Raw genomic sequence first — 17,844 nt, forward strand, 5'->3', positions numbered from 1 at the left:
TTATATAAACAAGGGTTTCTCTGGACTACCATGTTCTGTTATTTGTTTATTCAGCAAATAGTTCTTGTGCATCTGTGCTCTATGCTGAGTGCAAGCTGAGGCTCCACACAGCTGGGATCCACCACCCACACACACCTGGGCACCATCAGGCTCTTTGCGGGTCCCTCAAGTCCCCTTACCTGGCCCTACATGAGCAGGAAGCTCTTCCATCCCCACAAACATGGAGAGGAAGCACCATTTACACGGTCATCACATGAAGCTAAGAATATCCCATTCACAGGTGGGCAGCTGAAGTCACCTGCCCAGGTAAGCCCGAGGTGGGGCTGAGCCACGACCTCATTCTTCCCAGACTGCGGAGCCTTCACTGCTCCTCTGCCAAGCGAGCGTCCTCATCTTCCTGGGGCTGTCCCCAGCACCTAGCTGTCAGTTTGATTCCCTTTTATAGACGAGAGAGCCCTCGGGGAAGCCGGTCTTTTCTCCACTCAGGCCCGAGGCCAGGAGCTCCACGCTTCCAACGTGCTTAGAATATGTGAGCAACTATTGAAACAGTGAGGCCATTCTTTCCCATGTCCGAAATATCCCTACTGACCTCTGCATCCCGCTGGGCATTCGGCCTCGAAGGCACATCCAGCCCAGAGCACACGGGGGCTGGTGGCTGATTTCAACAGGAAATGGGGGACTCGTTCCAGCCCAGATGATTGAGGGACTGCTGATTTACAAAGGGAGTGTTTGCAATACTGTGGGCGAAGGGAGCCCCAGGAGAGTGCAGTCACGGGGCTCTCACGGCAGGCCCGGGGAGGAGGGAGGCAGCACTTCCGATCCCCATGGAGACACACCTTGGGAGAGCTGCCACCTCCATGCAGCTGCACGGCCACCCTGAGACAACCTCACAGGGAGGGCCCTGGGAACGCCCACCCTGCCTTCCCTCCTGTCACCCCGCCCGCCGGCTGAGCCCAACCTGGAATCGGAAGGGAAGGGGGCATTTGGCACTGTCTACCCCGGACCACGTCCGGTTACAGAGCAGAGCCGAGAAAGGTGGAGGGTGGGTATGGAGGGGCCAAACAGACCCACCAGCAAATGCAACATGTTCCATTGGAAACACTGCAGTGGCTCCTCAAAAAGCTAAACATAGAATTACCAGGTAACCCAGCAATGATACTCCCAGACATAGTCCCAATGGAATTGAAAACTGGGACTCGGGTGAATCCACACACACAGGTTCCCGGCAGCCCTATTTCCAATCCCAAAAATGCACCAACCACCCACGTGGCCATCCGACAGGCGAATGGATAAACAAACTGTGGTCTTTCCATACAGTGGAATATTATGTGGTCATAAAAAGGAATAGGGTTCCATATAATGGAATATTATGTGGTCATAAAAAGGAATGGGGTTCTGATTCCTGCTACAACATGTATAAGCTGATGAAAAACATCACACCACACACTGTGTAATTCTATTTCTTTTTTTGCGGAGCAGGGAGCAGGGATGAAGTCTCACTCTGTTGCCCAGGCTGGAGTGCAGTGGTACAATTTCTGCTCAAGGCAACCTCCGCCTCCTGGATTCAAGCCATTCTCATGCCTTAGCCTCCCAAGTAGCAGAGTTACAGGCACACACCACCATGCCCGGCTAATTTTTATATTTTTTAGTAGAGATGGGGTTTCACCATGTTGCCCAGGCTGGTCTCAAACTCCTGACCTCAAGTGATCCGCCTGCCTCAGCCTCCCAAAGTGCTGGGATTACTAGTGTGAGCCACTGCATCCAGCCTATAATTCTATTTCTATGGAATATCTAAAATAGGCAAATTCACAGAGACAGAAAGTAGACTAGAGGTTACCAGGGTTGGAAGAGGGAAGAATGGGGAGTTAACTGCCTAGTGGGTGCAGTTTCTCTTTGGGTTCATGACATTTGGAAAACAGATAGTGGTGGTTACACATTGCCAATGTAATTAATGCCACTGAATTATACACTTAAGATGGTTGAAATGGCAAAGGTTATTTAGGGTTTTTGTTGTTGTTGTTGTTGTTGCTTGAGGTAGGGTCTCACTCCGCCACCCAGGCTGGATACAGTGGTGCAATCGCAGCTCACTGCAGCTTCAATGTCCTGGGCTCCAGCAATCCTCCTGCCTCAGCCTCCCTAGTAGCTGGGAATACAGGCCTGTGCCACCACACCCAGCTAATTTTTTAATTTTTTTGTAGAGACAGGGTCTCACTATGTTGCCCAGGCTGGTCTCAAACTCCTGGAATGCTTAAGCAATCTTCCTGCTTTTGCCTCCAAAAGCATTGGGATAACAGGTGTAAGCCACGGCCCCGGCCACAAATTGTATGTTTTATATATTTTACCACAATTTTAAAAAATAATAACAGACCAAAAAACATTGAATCGTACATTTTAAATGGGTGAGTTGTTTGGTATATAAAATATATTTCAATAAAGCCATTTTAAAAAAAGAAAAAAAAAACACCCAATACATTCCACCCCTTTTGCCCCTCAACATCCATGTACTCCTGTCCTTCATCTGGCTCAAAACTTGCTGTCCTCCACGTGCTACCATGTCATCATGGGTGGTGTCGGGACACGGCTCCTCGTGAGATGTGACAGATCAGCTGCCACCAAGGATCTTTGCATAAGCGGAGTGGAAAGAGCAGAGGCGGGAAGGAAATAACAGCAGCAGAGCTGCCACCATCCTGCTTCCAGAGCTGGCCTCACACCCAGGTCAGCACTCCCGGCTCCTTTCTCCCAACACAGGTTCTGCGTTCCTCTTGTCCTCTGCCATGGCCTCGGCTGGCAGGGTGACCCAAGGCTCCACCGTAACAGACCTGGGTCCTGCCTTGATTCTCTTTCCTTACGAGAAACTTCTTCCAAAAACAGCACATACCTGGGTTTCATATGTTTTTCCAGCCTGTCAATTTCATTCTGTTTTTCCCCTCTGCTGTTTGGCAGTAAACCGTTTTATTTCAGTTTATGTTTAGCCGTTGTCTGCACCATTTTGACATGCATACCTAAGCCTGAAATTGATTTCTCTCTCTTTCTCTTAAACAGTACAAGGAACCCAAGACACTTTAACTGCCACCAAATCCTCTCACCTCCTGTTAGCTGCGGCTGATATTTTAGTTCTTTTTTTTTTAATCTTTCAAACTGGATATTATTTAATGCAGTCAAAGTAGACAAGGCTGATGTGTGGCCAGGCCTCCTCTTTATACCATTTCTTGAGCACCCTCTGGTGTCAGTGGACTTTTGCTTCCAACAGCAGCAATTCTAGGTCTTTGTATTTATTTATATTTTTATTTTTTGCCCTTAGGATATTGCAGCCCATTTTTTCTCATAGGTTGGAAGAATCAGAGGGAACGGTGGCTGCCCTCCACCGACTCCTGACCAGGCCTGAGGGTGGGAATCATAAAGACCCAGCCCCTCCCCAGAGTGGGGTAACAGCCAGGCCGAAGCCCTACTCTTCACTCTTCAGGCTTTGCTGAGAGCCTCCCCCTTGGCCAACTTCCTTTCTGTTCTACTCCCTGCTCCCCTGCTGACTGCCCAAGAGTACTTACTCAGTCGGCCTTGGATGAATGTGTGAGTAAATCTAAACGATTCGTTCTCATGTCACTCCTTCTGGCATCTCATTCTCCCTTCTGGAATCATTTTCTTTCCTCTTGATTTATGTTATTTACAAGTTGTTTTAGAGTGGGTCTGTGAGGAAGATCTAGCTCAGCTTTAGTTTGTCTGAAATTTTCCTTATCCACCATGATTTCAATGACATTTATCTGGTACAGAATTGAAGTTAACAGTTCTTTTGGAGCACTTTGAAGATATTTTCTAATTGTTTGGGGCTTTTTGTTTGGGGCTTTTGTTGTTATTGTTGGAAATTGGCTGGCAGCCTAGATGCTCTCTGATAGGGAATCTGTCTTTTGTATGGTTGCTTACAGGATCTTCTCTTCACTTTTAGCACATATTTACTCTATGTCTAAATGTCACATAGTAAATACCCAGTTTGCCTTGATGGGGCTTCTTGAATCTGAGGATGCATGTCTTTCATCAGTTACAGAAAACTCTCAGCTACCATTGCTTTAATTACTGCTGTATCCATCTTCCCCCTTCTCTCTTTCTGTGGTAGCTGGCCTCCATGATGGTGGGCCCCTCACAACAGAATCAGAGCTGACCTGCATGACCAACACAGTGTGGCAGGAGTGACTGTGTGACATCCAAGACTGGATCTGAAAAGCCCTTGCAGCTTCCCCCACACACAAACACACCCACTTGAATCTCTCACTTTAAGGAAGTTGGGCACCATGCCTCCCTGCCACTCTGAGGACACCCAAGCAGCCCATGGAGAGGCCCAGGTGGAAAGGAATTAAGAGCCCTGGCAAGCAACCTACACCAATTTTCCTGCCATGTGAGTGGATCCTCAGCCCCAGTTGAGCTTTCAGATAATGGCAGCCCCAGCCATCAACTACCTTTGACCTTATGAGACCCCAAGCACAGCCCAACCGAGATTCTCAGTTCCTTACGCACAGAAGGAGTGAGAAATGAGAAGTGATTGCTGTTGTTTTGAACCTTAACTTTGGAGGTAATTTGTTATGCTGCAATAAATAAGACATCTTCTGAAATGTCTCTCAGTCCCTCTTCTATACTTTCTGTGCTGTCTCTCTCCACTATTTTCTGAATAATTTTTGGCTATATCTTCTAGTTCACTAATTCCCCCTCAGTGGTATCTAATCTTCTTTTAAGCCCATCCAATAAGTTTTCAATTGAATGCTTATATTTTCTATTTCTAAAGGCCTATTTGGATTATTTTTGAAAAAATTACTCATGACTGTTGATATTTTCTCATGTTTGATTTCTTTATTTCTTTAAACACACTTATCAGTGTGTTTTATATCTGATACTATCAATATCTGAAATCCATAAGGCTTGAGCACTGCTGTTGTTTTCTCTGCTGACTTGTGCCTGAGGTGGTTTGCCTCCATCCATGGTCTCTAATTTTGGATTGTGAGTTAATTTTTGGCTGGTATTAATCTTGGGGAAAACAGAGGGAACTGTATAGCGTGCATCTGCACTTGTATGCATCTGCAATCATCTTAAACATTTTTAACTTCATCCCCAAGTTAAGAGTTTCATAAACTATATAGTTGGTACAAATTTGAACACTGAACTCATATGAGAGAAGATGTATGATTATGAATTCTCAGAGACAGAGCAAAAAGTTTAAAAAAATAACAAAAAGAGGTCACAGCCAGGTTCTGCAGCCCATTCCTGTAATCCTAGCTTATTGGGTGGCTAAGGTGGGAAAGTCACTTGAGCCCAGGAATTTCAGACCAGCCTGGGCAATACAATAAGACCCTGTCCCAAAAATAAAGTAGATCAGCACAATGACAAAAACTAGAGAGAGAAAAACTGGACTGCATCAAAATTTAAAACTCCATGCTGTAAATAATAATGTCAAGAAATTGAAAAGATAACCCATAAAATAGGAGAAAATCATTGCAAATGACATTCCTGATTAGCGACTTGTATATTCAAAATATATAAAGAACTCTTCAACCACAACAATAAAAAGACAAATAATGTAATTTTTAAAAGGGAAAAAGATCTGAATAGACATTTCTCCAAAGGAGATTTGCAAATGGCCAGCAAGCACATGAAAAGATGCTCAACATCATTCACTGTCAGGGAAATACAAATCAAAACAACAATGAGATACCTCTTCACACCCACTGGGATGGCTGTTATGGAAAAGACAGATGATAACCAGTGTTGGTGAGCGGGTAAAGGAATCAGAACTTGTATAGACTGCTGGAGGGAATGTAAAATAACGCAGCCACTGTGAGAGAACAGTCTGGCAGTTCCTCATATATTAAACATAGAGTTAACACATAATCAAGAAATTCAACTTCTGAAATGAAAACGTCTATTCACACAAAAATTTGCACATGGGTGTTCATGGAAGCATTATTTGTAGCTGCCAAGAAGTGAAAATAACCCCCACATTCACCAATTGATGAATGGATAAATAAAATGTATTACACCCATACAACAGAGTATTAGCCATCAAAAGGCCCAGAGTACTGATTCATGCTACAGCAAGAATGAACCCTGAGAGCATGACACTGAGTGAAAGCAGACAGACACAAAAGGCCACATACTGCCTGATTCCCATTATATGAAATGCCCAGAATTGGCAAATCCATGGAGACCAAAAGTAGATTCGTGACTGCTGAGGGAAGGAGTTGGGAGAATGTGAATGGGGTTTCCTTTCGAAGGGATGAAGATGTTCTAAGATATATTGAGGTGCTGGTTGCACAACCTTGTGAATATGCTAAAAACCACTGACTGAGGACAACACCTTAAGTGGGTGGATTGCCTGGGATGTGAATTGTATCTCAACAAAACTGTCCCAGAAAACAGACCACTCTTTCCCCAGGGGTGTCACCCTTCCAGAGGTCCAACCTCCTCTTTCATCTGAGCCCTGACTCTCCACGCACTACTGGCCCCAGCCCTTGCCCCCGTCTCTAATTCTAGGAGCTGGTTTTGGCAAAGATCCCAAGGAGTCCCGAGGGCTCATGGGTCACGCCGTGCTTGGTTTTCAATGCCTGCTTCCTCACCCTCCCTCTCAGAAAGCTTATTTTCTTCTGTAATCATTTATGACTTTGAGGGGATGTTTGTTGCAATTTGTCCAGACCTTCTAGGTGTTTGGGCGATTTTCACTAGAGCCTCATCATAGGACAAAGGCTTTGACATGGACAGAGGAGGGCTCAAATCCCAGCTCCACCATGCAGCAGTGTGAAGCCATCAGTGAGTTATTCAACCTCTCTGGACATCTCTTCCTTATGCACAGAATGGGGACGCTTCCTCCTAAGATGATTGACGAATGGATAAATAAAATGTATTCCACCCATTTGATGGAGTATTACTCAGCCATGAAGAGGAATGGAGCTCCAATTCATGCTTCAATAAGAATGACATGGAAAACATGATGCCAGGTGAGGAGGCACATGTATCCACTCATCAGTTGCTCCTTCCTCACAAGCTAGATGCCTACGTGAAGCCTCCTGCACTTGCTGGTGGTTCCTCCTATCCCCAAGGGAAGTCCCCAAACCCTGCTCCCAATAAACCTTGGTCTTCTGAGACCTTCTGCAATGCATCTCTGCACACGGCCCTTTCCCCACGGGGCCTGCCCATGGGAGATGCTCCTTTTTTTTTTTTTTTTTTTTTTGAGACGGAGTCTCACACTGTCGCCCAGGCTGGAGTGCAGTGGCGCAATCTCGGCTCACTGCAAGCTCCGCCTCCCGGGTTCACGCCATTCTCCTGCCTCAGCCTCCCAAGTAGCTGGGACTACAGGCACCCGCCACCACACCCGGCTAATTTTTTGTATTTTTAGTAGAGATGGGGTTTCACCGTGTTAGCCAGGATGGTCTCCATCTCCTGACCTCGTGATCTGCCTGCCTCGGCCTCCCAAAGTGCTGGGATTACAGGCAGCTCCAATTCTCAAGCTGGGCTTCCCGGATGTTCTTCCCCTGAGCAGCTCAGCCCCTCCCTCCCAGAGAGCCCAGTAGCCTCCAGCCCTCAACACCCTTCCTGCACACACAGACCTTCCCTGGCTCCAGAAAGCTTCGGGAACCTCTGCTGCTGCCATCTGATGTCCCCTCTCCATCGCCCTGGGCCTTCCACTCAGTGACTCACCTCCTGGCACGGCTGGACATTCCACTCCATTGTCCCAGTTCCACCACCGGACCACCAGGTCTCTCTTCTTAGCTTGTTCCTAGTGCCTGTCTGGGCCATGCGTGGTCCCAAAGCCCCCTTCCCCACGAGGTTGTGTGAAATCTCTTGGAGACGCACTGCCTGAAAACGGACTTCCACCTGGAGGAACTCACATTGCTGTCCCCGTGAAGAGGGACAAGTGTACGGGGGCTCCCCACAGTGGGGGCTCCCTGAGGGTGGGACTGTTTTGGTTTCATCATCAGTGTCGTGTCTCCAGCACAGGGCCTGGCACGTAGCAGCTCAATTTATCTTTTCAGAATGACGGCAAATGGACAGTTTTCTTCTCCCTTTGGCTGCAGGCAGAAGAGGGGGCCACGAGCCACAGCTCCACCCCGCCAGCTGGGAGGACTTGGGCCCGGCCCTCTCTTCTCCTTCCCCCCGCTCTAGTTGGAATTTTCCCCAGCCCAGAGTTGTTTTCTTGTTTTGTTTTGGTTTGGTTTTGCTTTTTTTTAATTATTGCAGAATACACGTAACATAAAATGTACCATTTTAACCACTTTGCTCCGTGCAGTTTGGGGGCATTTAGTAGATTCCCAAGGTTGTGTAACCATCTCCAGGCTCCAGTTCCCAAGCATCTGGCTCAGAGTTTTCCTAGCGTCTTCTCACTTTAATTCTTCACTGTACAGTTTCCCGAGAACCACCTCACATCCTCATGGAGTGAGACAAGATTTCCACCAATGAATCACTGAGTTTAAAGCATTAAAGTTGGGCTCCTTCAAACCTGTGGCACTCCTGAAAATTCACAGTGATACAGGGTGGGTCGAGGGTTCCTAGGGCAGCCTCGACCCCTCGCACTGTCTTTCTGAATTCTGGCAGCCTAGGAACTCCTTCCATAGACACCACCAAACCCTGGAGGCTCCTGTTCTCCGGAGACCCTCAGCGGGGGCGGCATGCCCGAGAGATGCTTCAGCCTACAGATCCTCATTTCCTCGGGCAGCACACAGCTCTGTGCCCGGGGCTCTGCGCCCTGGTTCTGTGGTTACAAACGATGGGTGCTCAGAAGAGCCACCAGGAGCCTGCCTCCCTGGAAAGGTCTCGGGCCAGGGCTGATCCAAAGGAACCCTTGGGGGGCTCCAACGGCAGCTGTCTGAAGGGCAGCAGCTCCCATCTTCCTGCCGTGCCCGGACAGTCGCCTTTCTCCGCTCTTGTCCTCCTCCTGGCGGTGCCTTTGCCAAACCCTGAGTGGAAACATCTGGGCCACTCCGGCTGGCTCTCAGGGCTGGGATTCGAACACGGTGATTTCATCCTCAGCCGCAGTGCAGGCTGCCGCCGGTCAGCACGCTAGACTTGGGCTGCTGTTCTCTGCACCATCCAGCAGTGCTTGGACTCGTGGTGGCTCCCAGGAACAGGAGGAAGAGGAGGTCAGTGAACGGGTGAAATCTCGGTGGCGAAGAGGCACTGCACCCTGCCGCCCACTGGTGCTTTGTTTTAACTGTGACCTGATTGTCAGTGCCCGGGAGGCTGGGCTCCATCAGGCCTAGGGGAGCACACGGCCAAGAGAAAACCCCAGGCCACTGCCTCCCCACCAGACCAGGTCCCCGACCAGGCACAGCATCTCCAGGCCGGGAGGCCACATAGGCCAGAAGACCCTGGGCATTGCCTGTCTACTGCCCAGTGAAGATCCTCGGTCAAGGAAGGGAAAGAGGTCACCGTGTGAACCCCCAGCATGGGGCGGGGCCGGGCTGCACGAGGGCATTGGGCCCTACTGACCCCGTCACACCTAGCAGAGCTGCGGCAGACCGGGCAGCTGGGGTTCTGATCTGACGGCAACTTCGGGCTCCTCAGCTGCAAGCTGGGAACATCGGGTCCCCTCTCTCTGGGATCATGTGAGGTGGGAATGTTTGGCATTTGGGGCTTTCGCAGGTCCAGCAGCCCAGGGAAGTGTCACCAGGCAAGAGGGTTGTTGGCTGGAAGTGGGCATGAGCTCACTGTGCACACTTGGGCCTCCTGAGCCGCACTTGTGGCCTCAAGGGGGGGCGCCGTGGGCAAGGCTGGGCCTGTGCCACTGGTCCTAAGGCAGCAGGAGCCAGGGCGGGTTTGCTGAAGGAACCCACCGGCCTTAGCAATGCCCCTCGCAGGAGGTAATGTGGCCTCAGCAGCAGGACTATGCAGGGAGCACTCTTCTCTGAAAGGCTGACCTGACCCTGAACCAGCCTTTGGGGGTGCCACCCAGGGGAAGAGGGACCCCGCAACAGGACGGGCTGCCAGGCACTGGGTCCACAAAGTCAGCGTCGTGGGGAAATAGAAGATGGGCATGTCCTGGCATAAAGAGATTCCAAGACTGAGCCAGACACACCAGGTGCAATCACGCACTACTTCAAAAATAAGCATAAGGGACCGTTTTGAACAATTAGGAAATTCGCATGTGGACCGGATCCCAGGGGATGGGACGGGATGGTCAGGTGAACAATTAGGAAATTCACTTATGGACTGGATCCCAGGCAATGGGAGGGGATGGGAGGGGATGATCAGGTGTCTCGGGTGCCGATGCTGTGGTTCTGAAGGGAACTGTCCTTATTCTCAGGAGAGGGATGTCTGCCTGTTTGGAGGTCAAGTTTCAGGAGGCCTGCAGCTTCCTTCCAAGTGGTTATTAGACCAGAAAGGAGGCAGGAGGAGGAGGAAGACACGAAAAGAGGAAAAGAAAGGAGGAGAGAGGAGGAGACACAGAGACGTCAGTCACAAAGCCAGTCCGACTGGGAGTCTGGGGACGTGAAGTAGAGGGACAATTTACATACTGTCTGGACAGGGTTAGGGACTCGAGATGAACAGTATGCCCACAGAGCTAGTGGCAGTGGGAGCCATTACTCCCACTCACTGGTCTGAAAAAGGAACGGGGAAGATTCTGGGCTCTGAGAGAGCAGTTCTAGGCAGAGTCCTTTGAGAGGAGCTGCAGCCTCCAGCCGAGGTGCCACATCCCTGGCCGTGCTGCAGAGAGGGAGCCGGGAGGAAACATGAGTGCATTGTTGAATCCAGGTGGTGGCTGTATGGGTAATCATGTTCTATTATTTCATTCTTTGCTTGAAATGTTGAATGCTTGAAAACTTTCATAATAAAAAAAAATGAGGCCGGGCATGGTGGCATGCACCCGTAATCCCAGCTTTTCGGGAGGCTGAGAAGGAAGGATCGTTTGACCCCAGGAGTGAGCTGTGATTGCACCACTGCACTCTAGCCTGGATGTCAGGGCAAGACCTTTTCTCATTAAAACAAAAAATGAGGAAGGGGTGAGGAAGCAGCCCAGAAAGAAAAGAGGTGAAAGCAGATCCCAAAAAGAGCTTCTGGAGCAGTGGCCCCCAGGCAGAGACAGAGAGACAGCCACTCCCCTAGGGAGGATGGCGCAGGCTTCCAGCTCTGGGAGCGCTGTGTACCCCCACATGGGGCCTCCCAGGAGCCTGGGGCCTTTGCAGGCAGGCCAAGGGCTGGCTCCCCCAGGGATCAGAGCTGGCATGTGTCTGGGGCACCCAAAAGTAGGTAAAATATGAATAAAAGGGGCTTCTGGGGAATAAACGGAGACAAAACCAAGCTGTCTTGGACAAGTTGGAGTGTATTTCACAGTTCAGCACTGTCTCACTGGGACTCCATGGGCGTCAGGGGTGCTCCGTGCTTGGCCTCCTAAGCAGCCTCTGCCAGGCCCAGAGACTCAGCAGACGCTGAGCACAGACCCGCTCAGGCACAGTTCCCAGTAGGTCGGAGGCACCAGCCCTGTGGCCGTCACACAAACACAAGGACAAGAAAACCCAGGGCCTAGACAGAGGTGGAGACCTGGTCACTCTAGCGAGGCCCAGCCACGTCAGCCCCTACAGGAAGCCCTGGGGCTCTGGTTCGTGTCTTGGTTGCTCAGCAACCAAGATGTCGTGCCCTCATCGGCACATTGAGGGGACACAGCCCCCGAGCCTGGGGAAGTGGGAGCAGAAAGAAAGAAGGGGCCCGGGGATGAACCAGCGAGAAGCCAGGGCACCCCAGGGCGCCCCCACCTGCGGAGAGCCTCCTTTCTAACAGGGACAAATGGCAGCTCTGCCTCGTGTCTCTTGTAGGAAATTTGGGGGGGACAAGTGTCCATGCAGAGGCACTTGGTGAGCCATCCTCAGAGCAGGGAAGCTCCCGCACCTCACGGGCTCTGGTTTCAGGGGACGGCCCATCCTCCACTCTGATAAAGGAAACCTGGGGGTTGCTGTCTCTGGCCCCACCCCTCCAGCAGGGGCCCCCAGTCTGAGCAGGACATTCTTGGAAGTCCTCTGGCCTCTGGGGTTATAGCAGGTGCTGTTTCTGCATTGGCTGGAAAAACCAAATGCTACCATCCCTGGACTCCTGGCACTGCCCCAACTCCCCTGGCCCCCAGAAGCTAAGAGCCCAGCCCTGAGGAACCCCTACTAGCCCTTAGAGCTGGAGGTTTCCAGCCAAAAGGAGCAGGGAGCCTGGGCCTGGGACAAGGGGGCTAAGGTCCAGCCCCAGCCTGTCCTACCCCCACTGTGGGATCTGGGCAGGTTAGCTCACCTCTCCAGGCCTGGCTCTTCCATATTTAAAATGGTTAAAAAAAAAAAAAAAAAGGACCTGTCTCCACAGTATAATAATATTTTCTATGAGTCCGGACTTTATTTTTTGACACACTGAACCCCCCATCCTCCTTGGGTGGGGCACAGCAAGGGGACGCAAACAAACCACCAGATCAGGGCTAGATGGGTGCTGTGTCCATGCATGGTGGTTGGTGCAGTTTTGCCCGCGTGCCGAGCCATGCTTTGTTGCTGGTGACGGTACTCTGAACAGATCATGACATGACATGCATGCCCTGCAAAGGAGATGGATGACCATTTGTTATGCCCGCCCTGCCTGTCGAACTCACCCAGATCTCTCAAGGAGATTCATGCACCTGTGTGGAGAAAGTTCTTCAAGGATGTTCACCAAAAAGTAGAGAGAAGTTGCCATAGCATATTTGGATGCGAGAGGATTTTCATGTTTTTAAGCTCTACCTTTTAGTATTATGAGAATTTTCCACAATTAGTGTCAACTTTGGACTTCTCCCAAATTTTATCTTCATAAATAAAAAAAGTATCTGATGGCACCCAAGCACCTTTCCATCTCCAGGGTCTGTGTCCCGAGAAAGGAGGGTTTCCTATAAATGACAGACAGTGGATGATGTGGTGTCCAGCACACAGCTCCTTGCAGGGAAAGGGGCACCATATGGGTAGCATGGCTTTCTTCAATGACAAATGAGCAAAGCTGACCACAGACTGAGACAGACCTCACCTAAATCAAGAAGGAAAGAAACATAAGGGGGACATTTTACTCTGTCTGGAGAAAAGAAGGCATATCTCCTTCTCTATTAATAGTTAAAACATGAAAAAGACACTTTCAACAAAGCCAGGCCAGTGGGAAGGCAGAGGCGCGATCACCCGGGCTGGTGGCACGCAGGACGACTTGGCCTCTGAGCACGTTTGTGAGTCTGTCGAGAGCCGAGCAGATGAACGGAGGGCTAGAACGGATCCAATTCAGTGACACCCCTGAGGTCCAGGGAGACACCTTAACAGGCCAACAAAGGCTCAACCTATTCTAAGGAAAAAAATAGTAAGTATTTTTAGTGGGTGGGAAAGCTCTATGTAGAAAGATGTTATTTGCAGTACTCATTAGGACAGGAAAAAATCAAAATACCTAAATGTTCAGCAGTAGGGAATAGTCAGTCTGAAATGTCTGCCCAATGCCATAGCCCACAGATATTTAACATATCTTGACAGACTGTGTCTGCTGTCTGTCATGTATAGGAAAACCAGCCAACTCCCCAAGGGGCTGGCCAATAGAATCATATCGACTAAAGACCAGGACAGCAGACAAATGGTGTGGCCACCATGACCACCACAGTATGACACATGCAGGGAAAATGCCTGGAAGAGGGCAGAACAAATGCACACGGCAGTTATTTTAGGGATAAAAATACACATACGTAAACGAGCACACGGAGCAGCCAGGTGGGTGTGGAAGGGTGATAGGGACACAGAGCCTGGCCATGGTGTCGCTTCCAACCTGACAGGTGAGGTGTGAGAGTCAGTCCAAGACACTGGTCCAGGGCCCAGCACCCTGCCAGAGCCGCCAGCCATTCACGGCATGCCTGCATGCAGCCCTTCTCCCAGAAAGCCCTGAAGACATTTAATGTGGGCACGGGGAGAGGCCACATGTGTGTTCATTCTCCCAGAAAGCCCCGCAGATGTTTAACGTGGGCATAGGGAGAGGCCATGTGTGTGTTTGTTGCCAACCAGAGAACAGGAATGCAATGCATGGGAGGGGGAGGGACGCGTCACTGTCCAGGGAAGGCCCTCAGCCAGCCCACTGGGCCCTGCTGCCCAGTTCCACACCCCCAGGCTGGGCCCTGACTGGCAGGGCTCCCTAGTCCTGACACTCACTCGGGGACAGCGTGCACCATGCAACCTCAGGCTCCCACCCCGTCCTCTCCCAATTCCTCAAGTGTGGTACCCCGGGCAGATCTGTCACCTCATCCTCCTGATGTCTCTTTGTAAGGAGAAGACACGGTGGCTCAGGAACCATTTATGCCCAAAGCTACACAGTATGACGGTGCAGGGGCCCAGGACCCCTTGACCAGACAGGAAGAGCAGGCAAAGGCCGAGAGCATGGTTCTGGGTCAGCCAGACTTGAGTTCAAGTCTCCCCTCTGTGATGTTTCTGAGTGTCCACATCTTATCTCATAGGGTCACTGGGAGGATTAAAGGCACTGATCTGCCTTCATGTACTCACTATGGGATTACTGTGTCAGCTCATAACCTGACTCTATACACTGGTGCCAGGGCAGCCACAGCCAGAGCCCGGCAATGTCATCCTGCTTGGTACAAATGCTCTCCTTCCCTAGGCCTCAGTTTCCTCACCAAGGGCTCTGATGATTTGTCCTTTGTGGGTCTCAGGCCTCTGTGGAAGACACAGCCCAACCCTACCTGCAGCCCTTAGCTGTGTGGACACTCAGAGCCAGACAAGGCCCTGGTCTTCTGCCTTGTCCACAGCCACAGGTGGGCAGCAGTGTATTAGTCCGTTCTCACACTGCTATTAAGAGCTGCCCAAGACTGGGTAATTTATAAAGAAAAGAGGTTTAACTGTCTCACAGTCCTGCATGTCTGGGGAGGCCTCAGGGAACTTACAGTCATGGTAGAAAGGGAAGCAGCCAGTCTTACATGGCAGCAGGAGAGAGAGAAAAACTACCATTTATAAAACCATCAGATCTCGTGAGAATTCATTCACTATCATGAGAATAGCATGGGGGAACCTGCCCTAAGCATCCAGTCACTTCCCTCCCTAGACACGGAGGTATTACAATTCCAGATGAGATTTGGGTAGGGACACAGAGCCAGACCATATCAAGCAGGGAAAGCTGAGCCCTGGGAGAGGTGAGCACCAGTGGCTGGGGAGAAACGGCTTCCCTGTCCAGGCCTGGGGGCCTGGCCTCAGCGGACAGTGCCCAGGCCTGCTGCTTCCGTGGACTCTGCAGTGAGCAACAGCTCAGCAGCACAGCCGCCCACAGGCCAGGCCCAGAGCTCCTTGGCGAAGCACCCTCCTAGAACAGGAGAAGGACCACAGCTCCAGGCCCTGGCCCCAGCTGCGCCCGCCCCTACCAGGTGCAGTTCCTTAGTGAACCACCCCACCCCACATTCCTGCAGCCTGGCCGCCCCCTACTCTGCCTGTTGGGGTCAGGCCGGGATTCTGCGGATGAGGCCATGGTTCTGGGATGAGAGGCAGCAGCCCCACCATGGCCGCAGCAGCCACGGCCGCCTTCTCATTAGCTTGGGGCTCCCAGCTGAGCTGTCACTGGTGGCCCGGCACCAGCGCCCACCAGGCCGAGCTGCAATGACATCATCTTGGCCTGGGAGGCCGCTAAGTGGAAACAGACGGCAGCCTCCTTCCCAGGCCAGGAGGGCTCGGGAGGCACCCCGCGAGCAGCCCACCACTGGGTGGGCCCAAGGGGACAGAGGTGTCAGGACAGCTGCCCCATCACAGTCCCACCCAACCGAGCCATAGCCGCCTTCTGCTTTGCCTCCCCCACTGGCTCGGCCCCACGAGGGTGGGCACGGTGCCCACCTTGCTCGTGTCGTTTCCAGCCCCCAGCGTGGCGCCTGTACATACTTGGGGAAATACCAAATGAAAGGCCACCCCGCTGTCCTCGAAGACTTGGTAGGACTCCGCACCCCCTCCCCAAGAGCCTTTAGGTGGTGCTTCCTGCCTTTCCAGGCTCTCCGAAGTCCCTACCACCCCCAAACGTGAACCACTGCCTCTTGCCTGCTGGATGGGAGTGAGACAAGCCACCAGCAGCTGGTGAGACAAGGGACAAGAAATCTACCCGCATGAGGTCCTGAGGCTCCTTCCGCCTCCCTGACCTCCATGCTCCCTCTGTCCTCGTGGGGCAGGACCTGAGCTGGGTGAAGGCGTGGCAGGACCAGTTGGCTGGGGAGCAGCTGCCGGGGGAGGGTGTCCTCGGGGCACAGGACACCCCTCAGGGCAGGGTTGGCACCAGCCAAGACAGAAAAGCAGAGCCCAAATGGGGCCACCAGCTTTAGGGGGAGCCAGGCTGGGCTAGGGCCCCAAGGAATCTCACCTTGCAGAAGGGGCCACCTGTCAGCCAAGAGTGAGCTGGCCCCACACGGATGAGCCTTGAACGCATTCTGCTGTGTGAAAGCAGCCAGGTGCTGCCTGACTCTGCTTATACAAAGTGTCTGGAGTAGGTGAATCCACTGATACAGAAAATAGACTGGTAGCTGCCGGGTCCGAGGGGAGGGAGAGGAGGCGGGAGGGGAGGCAGGTGGCTGAGGTGTACGGGGTGCTTCTCAGGTAGTAGAAGCATCTGAAATTGATGGTGGAGACGGTTGCCCAGCTGTGAATATTCTCAAAGCCACTGAATTGTACACTTTAAATGGGTGAATTGTATAGTGTCAATTACATCTCAAAAAAGCTATAAAAAAAAAAAAAAAACAGTCACCTGGCTGTCGTGTAGAGAAGGCCCAAGGACTGGGGCAGAGGTACCCGAGGGGCTCTGCTCCGAGGACCCCATTATTTGTAAAGTGCATTAAGACCACCTGGTGGGGGCCAAGCGTGTCTGTATGACCCCTGTCTGCCTTTAAATCGGGCCTTCCCTGCTGCTAGTGGAAACGCACAGAGACCAACAGCTTTGCTGTTATCATCATCATTCTTACAGTTACGGTACTTCTTATGCCTAAAGGGGAGGACCAACCACTTGACTTGGGTCTTATTTACCCCTTTAAGAGCCTTAGACTGGTGGTGTAATCGTCTCATTTACAAATGAGGGAGCTGGGGCACAGAGGACCTCAGCTAGAGCAGGGGTTAGGCAACCTGTCCAAGGGCCCACCGCTGACAGACAGCCATGGGGGGCCTGAGGCCTGTTACCAGACACTGAACCAGGCAAGGACCCACTGGACAGTAAACAGCCGCAGGTTCTGTCACCGTTCTTGGAGGCTGTCAGAGTATAATTTTCAGAGAGTAGGGCTCTTGTACAAATATAAAATGAATACATACCAAAAATTTATTAGCTCATTAACACAGAGACTCGTAAGATGGGAAAGGCCATTCGTGGAGCCGTTTGAGGACTTGGAAGGGCATTCTGCAACACCTTCGCTGAGTCAGAAGTAAAACTGGCTAATGTGCTATAAGGCAATGGCCGTAACCCTTTTCTTTTCTACCAGATACAAATCTACGAGTTAATGTAACTTTACAAAGTCTGAATCCTTAATTAATAGGAAACAGCAAAGTCGAACACAGGCACAGTACATTTCTCTACATAAGTAAATTCTCCTTGCAAGGGCCTGTCATACAATGCCCCGGGATGACTTGGAAAAGATACTTGAAAAAGGATGATTTTTTTTTTTTTTTTTTTTTTGAGATGGAGTCTCGCTCTGTTGCCCAGACTGGAGTGCAGTGGCACAATGTCAGCTCGCCGCAAACTCTGCCCCCCAAGTTCAAGCAATTCTCCTGCCTCAGCCCCCCTAGTGGCTGGGATTACAGGCGCATGCCAAAACACCTGGCTATTTTTTTTATATTTTTGGTAGAGGCAGGGTTTCACCATGTTGGCCAGGCTGGTCTCAAACTCCTGATC

The 17,844-nt window shown here is 51.1% G+C and overlaps 1 long non-coding RNA gene across 1 annotated transcript in view; it reads right to left on the reverse strand.

The window, feature by feature from the left end:
• Nucleotides 1-2,320: 2,320 nt before the first annotated feature.
• LOC134736280 (uncharacterized) overlaps nucleotides 2,321-17,844 on the reverse strand; it is an 88,007-nt gene continuing 72,483 nt past the window's right edge. Inside the window, exon 5 of the long non-coding RNA XR_010120184.1 lies at nucleotides 2,321-12,535. This is a non-coding gene — a long non-coding RNA (uncharacterized lncRNA). The remainder of the gene's footprint in view (nucleotides 12,536-17,844) is intronic.

This window comes from Symphalangus syndactylus, chromosome 3 (assembly GCF_028878055.3).
Source record: "Symphalangus syndactylus isolate Jambi chromosome 3, NHGRI_mSymSyn1-v2.1_pri, whole genome shotgun sequence".
In the NCBI taxonomy this organism is placed as follows: Eukaryota; Metazoa; Chordata; class Mammalia; order Primates; family Hylobatidae; genus Symphalangus; species Symphalangus syndactylus.